The following is a 9,619-nucleotide window of genomic DNA, read 5'->3' on the forward strand; positions in this document are numbered from 1 at the left end:
GACTTAGGGTTTTAGTTTGTCAAGTACGAGAATAAGACCGAAATATAACATCAAGTCGTCGAAAGCCGATGATTTATATCCTTGGGATGCCTATCCAAGCGCTGATACAGAACGACCAAAGCCCCTCACTCTCCCCTCTGTTTGGGTTCCGAGGTAAACCGTAAACGGATCAAATACGGATTCTTACATGGATACGAACATGCATTGGATACGGATTTTCAACTACATATTTACATCACTATTAGAACAATTTGGATCCTCTACTGTCGAGCTGTTCAGCAGGATTGTACTGATGAGACACAGCAAGACAAGGAATGACCGCCTTACCCCTGCCCGAGCGCTTTGCCCAAGTGGGGCTAAGGCGGTCATTTCTCACCTTGCTATGTCTCGACAGCACGGTCTTGCTGGGCGGCTCGATAATAGAGGATCAGGATCCCTAATAGAAACAGAATAGTAGAATCATGAGTCCGGGTCTGGACTCTGGAGAAAGTGGCATTGTGGCCTCAATGTCTACATTTGAGTTCAGAAAATTGGAGAAGTTGAGAAATGCAGAGGTTGATGTTTTTTTTTGTTTTTGGATAGATAGCTAGGGTTGATGTTGAAGTGCCATAATTGAAATTACATAGATGTCGTCATGAATTTATTTTTTATTTAATTACTTTTAATGTATAGTGAATTGATAAGGGTATTTTAGTTTTATAGATTATTATTTAATCATATTTATAATTGGATATAAACTGATAAAATAATATCTTCTTCTCTTTTTTTTTGGTAGAAGTAGAAAAATAATATCGGGTTTGAAATTAAATTTTGAACGGATTTGGTAAGTTTTTGGAAATCGATTTTTTGAATACATATTCTCTAAATGGATACAAACAATAATTTTTTTTCCAATAATAAATGTATTAAATGAATGACATTAAGACTAGTTTTAGGTATTCACCCAAAAAAAAAAAAAGACTGGTTTTAGGTTTAATAAAATAAATCTAAAAGAAATTCTAAGAGAGAAAGTGAGATGAATTAGCGGGAAATCCTATTAGCTCTTTTAGGGTTTATATGGGGTAATTTGGGAAATTTGTATCTTTTGATTTTCCTATAAATTATTGCGACAAGGGGTTATTAGGGTTGCTGAGAATTCTTTGTAAACACGAAGAGACAAAGAAGAAAACTTGTAACCCTTTTTCTTTCTTTTTTTCGGTAAGAACTTGTAACCATTTTTCCATTGCTAGTAAAAACTGTTCTATATCTTTTATCGACGTAAACTTGTAACCTTCTCTCCATTGTGGCACTAGACATCTTATCGAACCATATAAATCAATGTGTGTGATTATTTTTTTCTTTATGTTTATCATGTCTTTTGAATTGTAAATAGGTTTTTTTTTTTTTGAGAAAAAGGAGAAAAAAGAAGATGTTACATTAATAAAGGAAAGAATATAGATATTTACAGCATAAAGAATTTCTTCCCATTGACGCCGTCCTGTATCAAACCGGTAAGAGCCTCTAGGAGATTGTCTATATACAAATGAACTTCCTAGCATAAATGTAAAAATCAACCTGGTAAATATGTTTCAGTTTATACACCTTTAATTATCAATGTGATGAGAGGATGTTTGGTGATGAAGTTCACATTGCCCTTTGGAGACCAACCTTCTATATTTTTTTTGTGCTAGGCCCTACACCAGGGGCAGACAAGAACCTTCTTGGGGCCAAACAATGATCCACAAGGGGGCCAAAAAGGGGCCCATGCATTGGGCCACGCTTATTACTATACTACTATATTATTATTATTATTACTATTTCAAGAAAAGTGAGGTGGGGGGGGGTAAGATCGAGGGTCGAACTCTCGACCTTCCCTAGACTTACTCTAGACTCAACTGTCTAGCCACCTGCCACTGAACTAGAAACTCATCCCCTGAGACCAACCTTTAGAGAAATAAACCAAGAATTCATTACTTAGGGAGGTTGCTATCATCAAGATCAAGTAGTCAAGTAATAGTCCCCTAGAGAGTTAATCCATAATTACATGCAAATGTAAACTTCCTCATTAATTAGAAAGGCAATAGGTCCCAAATCAACATTTTTTTGTTCCCTTCAACCATGAGCTCTTAAAATTAAGAAGGTGATATGTCAAGTATCAATGTCAAATCATGTCTTCAAAGGTCTCTCCATGGGGTTAGGGACCCAACATTTGTTTGTTAGTTCCCAAACAAGTAATACACCAAGTCAAAGTGAATGAATTATTTGATCCATCTTTAGCTTATGGAGTACCTATCTTATATATATATTGCAGTAGTTAATTAAGTTAAAATAAGGTTTCTAAGTGAGATCATATGAGTAATGTAATTTAGAAAAGTCTTGTATTTCTAGTCTTTGAAGTGCATCTTACACATAGCATGACTGTGGTTAAGGTTTAAGACATTTTAGATTAGTGATGGTGAGGCCCAAGTCATGCTAATTGTTGAGCCCAGGCCAAAGTAGGCCCAAAAGAAAGGGATTCATATTGCTATCCAATATCCATGGCCAAGTCCTATCCATGATGCCTTCAAGTAGGTCTTAGACCGGGAAAGAATTTGTGGGCTGTGATAGGACGAATTTTTATCCTCTCCTATTATAGCACGGTGTTGTACTGCATCGTGCAGTGGCTACAGAGACCATGTGCACCATGTGGGGCTCGTTGTGCCACATGGCCTCTGCAGCACCGCACGATTCAGTACAGCACCGTGCTGTAACAGGAGAGGATAACGATTCGTGATAGGACACTATGTTGAGCCAAAAACTGCATAGCCTAGACACTAAACCGGTCCGAACTGTGTAAGAACCAAATTTCAAAATCGAATAAGAATCAACATCGAACAGAACCGAGCATGTTCGACTTGAATACGAATTTCAGAATCAATTTGATTCTGGTCACACCAAGACTATTTGGCCCATATCCAGGCTGATTGACATCATAAGTAATGATACATTTTTTAGGGACAATTTCCTAGATATGTTAAATTAAAACAATAATTACAAAACAAGTAGGTTTATACAAAAAGTAGGTGTAAAACAAAGTAATCCTATGTGTTTGTAATTAATTTTCTTAACTAAGTAGATGTAGGTCATTTTTCTTTATTTTTTTTAAAAATTAGTAGTAATAATACGGTAAGATGAAAATGAGGGGGTATTTTAGAAACTTTGTCCTATAAAGAAAGTAATTAGTGTTTGGGAAAAAGAACGCTACCTGGTCGTGTAGCTCCAACGCTCAAACACGAGCGTGCAGAAGTACCATCTTACCCTCCATGAAATAAAAATGCATCTATGTTGATGCCTTTGTGTGTGCTCTCATTGGCCCTCACGTAGGAGGGCAACGATATCTTTGCCCTTAATGTTTTTTTTATCTATAGATTGGTTTGGACTCCAAACCATTATGTCCCATCTTTGATTAACTAAGAACTTTTATCATTTTTTAAAGTAAAATTTTATGTACAGTCGTGCCTACAACCATTGGATTGGGGAAGAGAGAGAGAGAGAGAGGAAGCTATGTTATTACACTTCTGCCCCTCCACCCCACTTCCATCCTACAATTGAAAGGCACAATTGTATACGTGCATGGTTGTGCATAAAAACTGGGCCAATTTTTTTTTGGATCGAGTTTCCCTCCATCACAGTGAAAGGGATCCCATCCACCGAGGGGTGGGAGAAGATGAGAATGGGTATTAAGAGGATATTTTGAAACATACAAAAATCCTAGAAGGGGTTTGTTAACCCTAGGATGGTGGGTGAACCGTCGTCTATGGATGGAGAAAAACTTTATCCTTTTTTTATTAAAAAATCATTTTCATATTTTTCTGATTGATGTTTGAAATCACATGAAACAACAGTCTAAGAAAATGTGAAAATTTTTCTACTCCAAACTTCCAAAGTACACCCAATATTCTAGAGTCATTATTACACCTTTATTGAATTTCGAAAATACCCCTTATTTTTTAATATCCATTTCATCACAATGATGGACTGGGGTGTGAGATTCCTTCCACACCCATGGTGTAGTGGAACTCAATACCTAACAAATAAATTGAAAAGGATATGAATTGAATGTTGTATTGAAGCCAAGCTAATCAAGGTTTAAAAGAGCTAAAAAAGGGACATGGGATTGGTCTTCATCGATTTTGATTCGAAGTTTCACAAAATCAGTTAGAATTGACCAGACTCAACTTGACTTAGCTTAACTAGCTCAAACTCAATATGCATTTCCGAGTCGAATCAGCTTATTCACCCGATTCTGATCCGAGTTTTAAAAGCATGAGACCCATCAAAAGCAAGCACTATTTGAGCAAATAAACCTATGTTAAGAGTATGAGGTTATTTTGTGCAAGGATGTAACCGGTATTCTTGTGTTGAGAACTAGTTAATTATTTTTGTGGGTCTAGTATGGGAGTGAGACATGGTCTACTAGAGTGTGTGAATGATAATGTTCTCATCTTGGGTTGGGGTAAGACAGGTATGTCCCCCCCTCCCTTTGTATTCCTTACCAGTTGAAGAAGGTTTCAACTTTAAAGAAGAAGCAATGTATAGTAAACTGTAAGAAACATGATGTGCACAGAGTAAGAAGCACATGCAAGGGTCAAGAATTAGGGCCCCCAACCTTTCTTTTCCCTCATTGTTCCTTGGAAGGAATCCCATCTCTGTTAGTTCTCACCACAAGACTTGAAGAAGTGAAAGAAGCAAGCAAACAGCAAGCAAGTCAAAAATGCTTTATTTGTATTGAGAATTAATCTTTCATGGGCTCAAACGAATCTATACATGATGGGTTGGCTTCAAAAGCCCCCACTTAGCCGTTGGAAAAGATACGTTACTTAACAAAGATGATAAGGAAGGTAGGCAAGGAAAAGGGATTTTCAAATGGTCCCCGGCCAATACATGTAAGCTAGCTAGCTAGCCAAACTGTTTTAAAGGTGTGTATAGGTATTATTATGAAAGAGTCATTTCCATACCAATAAAGCACAGAAAAAGAAAAGAGATAGTGATGGGTTTGGTGAACTAAGCTTTTATCTTAGATTTTTATGGACTCAATTGTCATACCAAAACAGACATGTATCCCTTTATATGTTCACCATCAGACAGATTTTGGCTTGGAAAAAAAAGTGAGACCAAAACTGCATGTGCTCCTCCCTTTTCCTCCTTATCCATCTACTATGTTTTTTAGGATTCTTTAAGGGAGAGTAAAGTTGCCTATCCCACAAAGTACAAGCCTTCTCTCCCTCTCTTTCTCTCACCTATACATGATTTTAGGTATTGTTTTGGTTTGGTACCTATATATCTTGATCAGTATCAATTTGTATTGAAGTATCAAATGATTTTGTCCTAAAAAATAATCATACCATACTTTTTGGATTAAGGATATTTTTGGTATTTTATATCCGTGTTAGTTTTCGGTATCAGTATCGATCGATACCAAACCGATACCTAAAACATGTCAATGATGGTTTTAGGTATTGGTTTTTTGTTTGGTATCGATATCGGAACCAACCCTAACCAGTATTCATCTATATCAACGTATCAAACGATTATGCCCTAAAAAAATACTGATACCATACCCATTGGATTAAGGGTATTTCGATATTTTGCATCCATGTCAGTGATCGATATCAGAACGGCATCAATATTAGTGTCCACCGATATCTATACGTATCAGCCGATATTAAAAAATCACTTTTCGATAATTAAAAAAAATCCACTTTTTAGTTTATCGCTTGATCCGTATCAATATTAGACTCTGCGATACCGATACAAATCAGCCGATACTATACCGATATTAAGAACTACTCATAACCCGAAAACTTGATTAGCATCAACACCCTGTCTTGCACCCAATTTGGTCCACACTAATCCCTTAATGATGCTTTGACAGAAAATGTTGATGCATTCCTAAAGGTATATATGGAATTTTAGCTTTCAAAAGGGTTGCACATAATAAGAACCAATAGTGCAAATTGCATATAAAATCATGAGTAATAGTTATCCCACCTTACAGTGGACCCTGTTCTGATACATGGATGGGTTCCAATTTTAGGTAGATACATTCTTGTAATCCTATCAATGCTTGATGTGAACAATCTTTTTGAGTAGGGCATATTCAATAATGGTTCCTTATCATTCTTTTGTGTGTCAGCTTACCTAGCAGTCAAATTTGTTGTACTAATAAGCCTCATCCTCAGATTCATGTATTAAATTACAACCATATATATGAACTCTTGATGCATGGCAAAATAGAACTAATCATTTAAAAAAATATATTTTTTATTAACACCCTTCAAGGTGTCAAATAATTTGCTTTAAGCAAGCAGTCTGTGGGAGTGTGTGCACCAATAAGGGTGACGGAAGGGCTTCGTAAACACCGAAGGGCAAAGAATCCATTTTATGTGAGTAAGAGAGAGATAGAAGGAGAGGGTCCTAGTGTACCCTCCGTCATCAGCTGAGATATACTTTTTCAAATATCATTTTAGGGAAAGGTTTTTTTAACAAGTGGGATCGCCTATGTCTCTCACAAATATCTTTCTATTAATTTTTTGGGTCGATGTTCTCTATGCTACAATGCAGGTTGTGCCCAGACACATGGGAGCCGCATTTACGCCATTCAGGAGCGAGGCAATCATTTTGCCCACCCCTATGTGTTTGGGCACACCCTGCGTTCCAGGCACAAAGAACATTGACCTAATTTAAAAATTTTTCTCTCCTTAAAAATAAATAAAAAAATCATGCAAGGAGATGTATTGCTATGGCTATGAGCCACTTCTCCCATAGGTATTGAGACAAAATTACAAGAGAATAAGAAAAAAAATTTAAAAAAACCAGCATTAAGCATATAGTTTTGAGCGAAGAAGGTTTAAAGCTAGAAGTGTACTTTGCTGGTTATTGAGTGTTAATTAATGGTGTTGGCCAACAAAAATTAGGGATTTTTGCTTCAAATTATAGACCTATTTCCGTTGCTATGATGTAATAGATTGTTTTGTTAGAACAATTGGGTTATTTAAGAGACCAATTTACTGTTATCATAATGAAAATAATCAGATTTTTCGCATTCTAATTAAGAATATAATTGCCTTTCATTTTCAGTTTGGTTTAAGCTCACTTGTAATTTTTAAATCAACTTTCCCAAGGTTAGAATGAATCAAACAAATTTGGAGATTTCTATCTCTATCAATCCTTTTCTCAGAGCTCTGGCCAACTTTATTTTGATTTTTAAAGTATCCCATCTATTAATCCTTCTCTAATTTGAATTTAGGTTGGGCATTAATTAGCAGTTTGCCTAGTTAAGCACAACTCTTCTATATGCAGCTCAATAATATTTTTTCACAATTTTCAAAGGTCCGAGTTTGCCTCCACCCACGGTAAATGGGATCCCACTCACCGAGGGACGAGAGAGGGCAGGAATGGGTATCAGGGTATTTTAGAAAATACCAAAACCCTAAGAGGGGTTTGTGAACTGTTCTCTATGGGTGGAGAAAAATTTTGTCCATTTTCAATTAGAGCACTAAGAATTTATCTTTTCTTTGGAGAATATCTATGGTGATTTTATCACAAGAATGGATGTAGGTGGATCCATATGATAGAGAATTTTACAATTATGTCACATGTCAAATTTCAACTTAAAATAAGCATGAAAGTGGTAAAAAAAAAATGTTAGAAGTTTGAAAATCACAACATTTTCATAAATTCTCAATTATTCCATAAATTATTCATTTCGTACATTTAGGTATAGGCAAAGAGAACGTTACTTGGACATGTGCGGTACGCTGCCCCTGCGTCCAGACACAAGGGCGAGCAAAATGACCGTCGTCGCCCACCGCTGTGTTTGAGCGCAGGTGCAGTGCACCACACGTGCCTAGGTAATGTTCTTCTCCCATTAGTATGATATGAATTTTGGAAAAATCTAAATTCGGTAATTGAGAAGCTAGCATTTTATGAAAAGTAGGGACCACACACGCACAATAGCCAATAAGAGTGCGCTCTGGCATCTTGGGGGATGGAATTTTTGCCTTTCATGGGCGGTGGGGAATTCAGTTCCCCCCCCCCACTGTGTCTGGGCGTGGTCGGCCCCTATGTCAATGTGTCTCCCATAGAAAACTTTTCTCCATCTATTTTATACCGTTTGAGGGTAAAACTTAGTTGTCTAATCTACCTTAAATTTATCAAAAGAATAGCCTTTGCTATAAATTGTGGGAGAGTTACTTAAAACTTAGAGGAACATAAAATAGCTTATATTGAAAAAATATTGGACAATCCTAAATCATAATGTATGTTCAATATGAAATTATGAAGTACATGGCCATACAATCCAAAGGATAACTTTTTTGGGTGAGAGAACGCTCCCTAGGACTCTAGGGCCTGCACATGCACGTTGACCAATGGAAACGCATGTGAAACCATTAATCTAGGAGGGATTTCTGCCTTTCCGTGGGGGCAGCACAATGTTGTGTCTAAGCATAAGAGCCACACTGGCCACACGACTAGGTAACGTTCTTTTTCCCAAATATTTTTTTTTTATAAGAAACCGAACATGCAGCTGTTGATCTTAACATTTACTTCCACCATCAATCATATGAAACTTTAAGGGCTTCTATCTAATTGTCTCCATTACATGGAATAAAATAATTCACACACACATATCCTACCAATTGGCATGGGGTTGCTTACATCAACATGATACACTTATCATAATTAGGCTAAATTGTTCTTCTATTAAAATATATATGGGAAGAGGGTTTATGTGGGAAGCGTGGCACCTATGCCTATACACATGGGGCGAAATGGCCGCCCCACCCCCACTAAATGCAAAAGGATGGCCTTATTGATGATTCTGCATGCACTCCCATTGACCCTCACACACATGCAGAGGCCACGATTCCCCACAGAAAACACTTCTCCCAATATATATATCATTCAAGATTCTGATTAACTATTCTTCCAGACCTCAACATGTTCTTTTAATCCTTTTTGCTAGCAGGGAATAACTATTCTCACTAGTATTCCAATTCTTCATTGATGTATCTATCAAAGATTAGATCATCTTATTTGTCTTTTTCTCATTTTTTACCTACTTCTATTGTTTTTCTCATATGCAATCATAATTAATTTGAGGGGGATGTTTTCTGCCTGAGAGCGCATAGGGGCTTAGGCTGTGCCCAGTCACATGGGGCAGAATGTGCCGATCATTTTGGCCATTCAGGGGGCAGGGCGGTCATTTCGCCCACCCCCATGTATCTAGGCACATTCGGCAGCCCTAGCGCAGATAACATTTCCCCTTAATTTTATCCTTCCAACTATTGCAATTCATTTATATCCATTACATCGTCTTGGCTATTTTGTTTGTACAAATATTATAATTTTTTTATGGGAGAAAGAACGCCACCTTATTGCATAGCGCGGTGTGTTTCTGCACCCAGACACGGCCACACGAAAAATGACCAACGCACCCTTGTCCTTTCCGTCTTTCCATGGGTGATGCACTAATCATTTCGTACACGGCTGTCTGGGCGCAACCACACGCTGCGCTGCATGACTAGGTGACACCCCTTTTCCCTTTTTTTATTGTTTACTCATTAAAAAAATATTGGTACTTCTAAGAAACCATCAT

This window comes from Telopea speciosissima, chromosome 11, assembly GCF_018873765.1.
Source record: "Telopea speciosissima isolate NSW1024214 ecotype Mountain lineage chromosome 11, Tspe_v1, whole genome shotgun sequence".
NCBI classification, from domain to species: domain Eukaryota; kingdom Viridiplantae; phylum Streptophyta; class Magnoliopsida; order Proteales; family Proteaceae; genus Telopea; species Telopea speciosissima.